At 31.2% G+C, this 7,489-nt stretch overlaps 1 long non-coding RNA gene across 1 annotated transcript; it reads right to left on the bottom strand.

Annotated features, from left to right (window-relative positions):
• Positions 1-2,813: 2,813 nt before the first annotated feature.
• LOC111696267 (uncharacterized) lies at positions 2,814-7,446 on the bottom strand. Its single transcript, XR_002764036.1, has 3 exons — positions 7,298-7,446; positions 5,045-5,166; positions 2,814-2,910 (listed from the first exon to the last, which is right to left on the bottom strand). It is a non-coding gene; the product is annotated as an uncharacterized LOC111696267 (long non-coding RNA).
• Positions 7,447-7,489: the final 43 nt, after the last annotated feature.

Below are 7,489 nucleotides of genomic sequence, written 5' to 3'. Positions count from 1 at the left end.
AAAGAAAATGTGCGCAAATGTTATAATGAAAGAAAATGAATGCTAATGTTATCCTAAAAGAAAATGTGTGCAAATGTTATAATGAAAGAAAATGTATGCAAATGTTAACATGAAAGAAAATGTGTTTTGCAAATGTTATAATAAAAGAAAATGTATGCAATTGTTATCCTAAAAGAAAATGTGTGCAAATGTTATAATGAAAGAAAATGTATGCAAATATTATCATGAAAGAAAATGTGTGCAAATGTTATCCTGAAAGAAAATATGTGTAAATGTTATCCTGAAAGAAAATGTATGCAAATAATATCCTTAAAAAAATGTGTGCAAATGTTACCATGAAAGAAAATGTATGCAAATGTTATAATGAAAGAAAATGTATGCAAATATTATCCTGAAAGAAAATGTGTGCAAATGTTACCCTGAAAGAAAATATGTGTAAATGTTATCCTAAAAGAAAATGTATGCAAATAATATCCTTAAAAAAATGTGTGCAAATGTTATCCTGAAAGAAAATATGTGTAAATGTCATCCTAAAAGAAATGTATGCAAATGTTATCCTGAAAGAAAATGTGTGCAAATGTTATCCTGAAAGATAAAGTGTGCCAATGTTACCTTTAAAGAAAATGTGTGCAAATGTTATTCTGAAAGAAAATGTGTGCAAATGTTATCCTGAAAGAAAATGTATGCAAATGTTATAATGAAAGAAAATGTATGCAAATGTTATCCTGAAAGAAAATATGTGTAAATGTTATCCTAAAAGAAAATGTATGCAAATATTATCCTGAAAGAAAATGTGTACAAATGTTATCCTGAAAGAAAAAGTGTGCAAATGTTACCCTGAAAGAAAATATGTGCAAATGTTATCCTGAAAGAAAATGTATGCAAATATTTTATCCTGAAAGAAAATGTGTGCAAATGTTATCCTAAAAGAAAATATTTGTAAATGTTATCCTGAAAGAAAATGTATGCAAATGTTATCCTGAAAGAAAATATGTGTAAATGTTATCCTAAAAGAAAATGTATGCAAATATTATCCTGAAAGAAAATGTGTGCAAATGTTGTCCTGAAAGAAAAAGTGTGCAAATGTTACCCTGAAAGAAAATATGTGCAAATNGAAAGAAAATGTGTGCAAATGTTATCCTGAAAGAAAATGTGTGCAAATGTTATCATGAAAAAAAATGTGTGCAAATGTTATCCTGAAAGAAAATGTGTGCAAATGTTATTCTGAAAGAAAATGTGTGCAAATGTTATCATGAAAAAAATGTGTGCAAATGAACCAAAATTTTGCCAACAAACTACTTTAGCAGACAATATAATATTCAAATGTTTATATTTAATTTATTTGTCTATTTTATTTCTTTAAATAGTTTAGGACTGGAAAACCATGACACCTCTAAAACTTTCTTTTTCCAAACTTTTAAACTTTTAGAGGGCAATGTCAGCATTTTTCAAGTTTACCTGAAAAGAAACAAATATATTGCGCTGTAAGTCAGTGTGTTCCTAATATTGGCTTGAAACTACCAAACCAAATCTAATCAAGTTTTGGAGGTGTCATGGATTTTTCTTTAAGTTTAAAGGTATGGAGAGTTGTGGAAAACTTCTGTCGGATTCATTTGAGACATATTAAACATTTTAAAGATCTGTAAATCCTGAGTTTGAGCGCAAATTCAACGTTCAAAACTCCTACATTGGGAGTAGATACGTTTTCAGAATTAGTTTTTTAAAATTATTAAATAACGACAACATGAAACGTAAAAAAGTTCTACAATAAACTACAGACGTCATGTATAGGAACATGTTGAGAAAATATAAATTAATCTTTCCATCAAAATAAGTAATCTTGTTCAATTATTAGTTTCTATTTACTCATAATACTGGTTTCTCATTATTCACAAAGATTTTCGCAGATTTTCTAGAATTATTATTGAAAAGACGACATTTGAAGAATTTGAAGAAATCTGCGAATAAATTCAAAGAAAATAAGAAATTCAATGTAATAATAAAAACGCAATAATCGATTTTAGCATTGATTTATTGACAAATTTCTTTTAAGAAATACGTTCCTAACAATCTAATTAGATTACTGTATAATTTTTACTTTATTTTTCGTTGTCGTTTTTTAACAAATAAAAGAAATAATTCTGAAAACGTATCCATTCCCAAAGTAGTAATTTTGAACGTCAACTTTGCGCTCAAACTCAGGATTTACAAATCTTTAAAAAGTTTAATATGTCTCAAATGAATTCGAAAGAAGTTTTCCACAGCACTTCATACTCAGTTCAACTACCTACCATAGCCGGTCACTCACTTTAAAGAATTAAAGATTAGATCAGATTTAATAGTTTTCATTTTACTTTTCCACAAAATTTGTTTAAAAACATTTTTATGATAATTTAAAGTAATTTCTTGTTTTTGCCCCGTAAATGTCTATATTGTTGATTATGATATTTACAGCCTGTGAACGTTTTCAGTTGTCAAAGATATTATTTACGTAGATTAAAGTAATTCCTGTGTTGTAAGCTTAAGAAACCCTCAATTTAAACTGATTCACAATGGTACCCATGAATCCCTAATCTGATCAATAATGTAGATATACAAACCACAAAATAAAAATAATCAGTTTTCAAAAACAAAAACCTAAATATGTAACAAATATCGTAGTAAACCCCATTTTTGTAAACCTGAACACACCTAGATACATTACGTTATACATTGTAACCTAATTACGTCTGTAAATAACTGCATAAAACCTGTATTGTGATAAGCCTAACTATGCTTGTATATAACAATGCACAACTTGTAATTATATTTACTAACTTAACTTATTCCATAGAATACGTCAGTTGGAATAAGCTTCGCTAGATTGCAGTGTGAGTGTAATTGTTCCTCGTTTAGCAAACACAAAGCACCCTGAATCACTTTCTTGTAAGACAGATATAGATTGGGAATTACAGTGAACTCAATCGTATCTGGATTAATATTGACAATGGTATTACTGATGAACTATGAGTTTTAGATTGAGTTGTATCATGTAAGTCAGATACATGAGAACACAGACTGAGTTGTATCCGGATTGATATTAACTATGGTATTACTGAGGAACCTTGAGTTTCTGATTGAGTTGTATCTTGTAAGACAGATCCTTAAAATTACAGATAGAGTTGTATCCGGATTGATATTGACCAAGGTATTATTGGAGAACCGGGAGTTCGAGATTGAGTTGTACCTGGATTGGTACTGATCTAAAAGTATTTATTTGAGTAGTGCATTTACTACAAATGTCTTAATCATTCATAAATGACCAGAAAAAGGTTTTTAGGATAACGTTGTGGACATGCCATTCTATAAATGGAAGGTTACTTGAAGTTATGTTTAATAATGATTTATTTTTATATTTGTATTTATATAGAGGGATTGTAATCAATAAATCTATGTTTTTTGGGCGTGAAATAAATTAAAAGCACTAAAAATTAATTAAGTATATTAAGAGAAACGGAAACATTCTCGTAAAGAAAAAATTTGAATTCTCTCCACTACGTAAAAGAATAAAGAAATCTTAAATTCAATCTTTCATCCCCCGTCACCCAGTAAATAGATTTTCACAAAAATTGTGAATTTTATCCACGTAGAAAATGAAACCTTTTTAGAAAAAGAATAAAATACATTCATGTGAAGAAACTTGTACTTTACTGTATGAGTACATACAAATTGTCTTGATTAAAATGAATCGGCGATTTGGAAACGGGTCAACATGAAAACAGAAGAACATGGAAACAGAACAACATGGAAACAGAACAACATGGAAACTGAACAACATGGAAACTAAACAACATTGAACTGGACAACATGGAAACAGAATAACATGAAAACAGAACAACATGGAAACTGAACAACACAGAAACAGAACAACATGGAAATAGAACAACATGGAAACAGAACAACATGCAAACGGAACAACATGGAAACAGAACACCAAGGAAGCAGAACAACATGGAAACTGAACAACATTGAACTGAACAACATGGAAACAGAACAACATGGAAATAGAACAACAGGAAACGGAACAACATGGAAACAAACAACGTGGAAACTGAACACCATGGAGACTGAACAAAATGGAATCAGAAGGGGAGGAGGATAAGGGATGGATGAGTGGTTGGGAAGGAAGGGGAGTCGAGGATAAAGGATGAATGAGGGGTGGGGAAGGAAGGGGATAGGGAAGAAGGATAAGGGGTGGATGGGGGGTTGGAAAAGAGGAAGAGAGGGGAAAAAGAGGGAAATCTGAAGCAAGAAACATATATTAAAATTTCCTCTTCTTTGATTTCTATTAAATTGATTGATCATCAATTTAAGCAAAATATTCGATACATTTTAAGCCGTACATATCATTAGATTAACTCCAAGCTTTAATGTCAATTAAACATATAATACTCGAAAAACCTAGCATTTTTGCAAGAAAACTTTTATGTTGGCCTTATTTAATTTTTTAAAATGATTCAAACTTCTTAAATATTTTTAACGACGACACCCTGTCCAAGGTTACCCACATAGGATGATAAATTAGATGATATCCAAGGTTTCCTGCAATTTGTCTGTCTTTGAGTTAACCATTAAACGACTATTTTCAAGGTATTAGGCTTAATTCAACCTAAAAATCTTCATATTTTAAGAGTTTCAGGTCGTCTTTGAAGTCTCATCCTTTGTGGTTCAACCCTATAAAGTTAAGATTTATTAAATCAAACTCTTGTGAGCAAAATGAGGTTCAAGGTTATCTGTAAAGATTGATATTTCAAAGACGACTAGAATGAGAGAGGTACATCAAATTTATCCTTTAAATCGTTATTTGTGGGAAAACTCTCACTGTACATTCCAGTTCATTTCATGTACCGGGCCGAATTTCAACTAGACAGAGCAAGATGTACAGTACAAATTCAGACAATATGAGGCAAAACGGGACGGTACGCCTAATGAATGACTCCCTCCTACTAACATTAATGTGCTTTGTGTTGTATAGTGTAAACTTTGCATATGTGTGCTATGATACCTCTCTAGGCTGACAGCTGCCAGATTGATGACAGATCCTGCCGCTGTCAACATCTTGACATATTCCGTAGCGGCACATATAGCCCCTCCTTTGGCAACCTGGGGCCACAACGTTTTCCAGATCTAAAAATATTAAACATTAATTTTATTTCATTTTAGAAAAGTATCGAGAGAGTAGAAAGTAATATCTGCTTTGTGCTTTACTGTGCTGTACTGTACTGTACTGTACTGTAATGTACTGTGCTGTACTGCACTGTATCGTACTTTTCTGATCTGATTCAGATTAAGATTAAACTTTAACATCATTTCATTTTTAAAATGCTGACTTTAAGAGAGTTTACAGTATTATCTGCTTTGTACTGTACTGTACTGTACTGTACTGTACTGTACTGTTCAGTACTGTACTGTACTGTACTGTACTGTTCAGTACTGTACTGTACTGTACTGTACTGTACTATACTGTACTGTACTGTATTGTACTGTACTGTACTGTACTGTACTGTAGTGTACCCTACTTTATTGCACTGTACTGTACTGTACTGGTACTGTATGGTAAAGTACAGTACAATAAAGTAGGGTACAGTACAGTACTGTACTGTACTGTACTGTACTGTACTGTACTGTACTGTACCCTACTTTATTGTACTGTACTTTACCTGTACTGTACTGTACTGTACTGTACTGTACTGTACTGTACTGTACTGTACTGTACTGTAATGTAATGTAATGTAATGTACTGTACTGTACTGTACTGTACTGTACTGTACTGCAACGTTTTTTACAATTTTCAAGACAATGATACAATGTATCATCATACAGAATATATATTTAAGATCACCAATGTTATTTTTTTAAAGTATAAGTTTCCAATATTAAAATTTTATAGAAATTGTGAAATCTAAAAATAAAGATTAATATATGAATATTTTAGTGTCTAGCCCATTCAATATTGAAGAAATTGAAGGAAAAAACTCTACCAAAGGGAAATAGGAAATTTACAATATTTATTAAAGGGACTGTAGACAGATCTTTAAAGGTACGATAGACAGATATTTAAAGGGACTGTAGACAGATCTTTAAAGGGACTGTACACAGATCTTTAAAGGGACTGTACGCAGATCTTTAAAGTGACTGTAGACAGATCTTTAAAGGACCTTACATTTCTAAATTGATTGACAAAGGTACTTTTATATATTTGTAAAGGATGACGGAGATATATTTGCTTTTCCTAGCTGAAAAATACAAGCTTTTAAAGGGTTATTTAATGGGACATGTCAACCTATGAATGAAAGAGGATCATCGGAATTAAGTGTACAGTCCTTTTAAGAAATATGAAAAATAAAGAAAATGAACTATAGAAAGTATGAGAAACTGTAGAATTTAATCTTTTGCAAGAAAAGCTTAGTATAAAAGAAAAAGTTGCATTTTTCCTGAATTTATTATTTACTTTTCTTCTTAGCTGTATTAAACCTTTTATTTAATCGAATATACCTGAAAACTCGGGACGCTTGGCCCCACTTACAACTTTTTACTTTCCCCAACAAAAGTATTTGAAAAAAAATCTAAAAATGGCCCCAAACAAATTTGGTCATGATTCTCCTTCCTGAACAGAACCCTGACGTTCATAATCTCTAATTAACAATCGAAAGTATTTTGAAACTACATTTTATTAGAGATTTTGATTTTTAAAACAGAACAGGGGTAATTCACTTTTTAAAGAAGAACAAAGTTTCAAGAATTATTTAAAATGTTTTGAATATCGAAATGGTTTCGGTTATTCAATATTTTTATTTTAACAGTTTACCATAGATAAAAATAGATTGCGCATAAGACGACATTTTTCATCTTGAAAGATGTAAATGTACATAAATGTTTTAAAAATATTCCTATTGTATAGATTAACTAGGTCGGTGGTGAACATTGGCTGTTCTTATGTCATGGAGTACTTGTGGTGTACATGAGTTCTGTAGAGAGAAATTTAAGTTAGTTTAGTCCTTCTCATGTCCTTCTTCAGTTCTCGTCAATATGATATATTGCTCAGTGAAATATTGTTATTTAAATAGTTCCATTATAAAATCCATTAAAACACCAAACTACCCCGCTTATCATTGAAGTACACTTTGACCTCTAGAAGTATGAGTTCGCGGACTGTAGAATTCTTGGTGATTTTGCGTACATAAGCTATCTATGTTTATTTAATTATTATGAAGTTTACCCATTTTTTAAAAACCATGTCCAGTCCCATATTTCTTACCTCCAGTGGTATATACACAAACAGAAGAAGTACCCGAGTAGAATCTTAGAGTCGGGAACCTAGTCTTAGGCGCCGGGCCGACCTCCTCCGACCCTCTGTTTTTGGAAAAAAATATCAAATTTCACCAAATATATGTAATATGAGCAAAAACCATTAAAATATTTGAGCATTCCTCTCCCCATCCCTTTCTTC

Source organism: Eurytemora carolleeae, unplaced genomic scaffold (genome assembly GCF_000591075.1).
Source record: "Eurytemora carolleeae unplaced genomic scaffold, Eaff_2.0 scaffold137, whole genome shotgun sequence".
NCBI classification, from domain to species: Eukaryota; Metazoa; Arthropoda; class Copepoda; order Calanoida; family Temoridae; genus Eurytemora; species Eurytemora carolleeae.
Note: the sequence above shows the minus strand (reverse complement) of the source record. Positions and strands in the feature narration are given on the sequence as shown.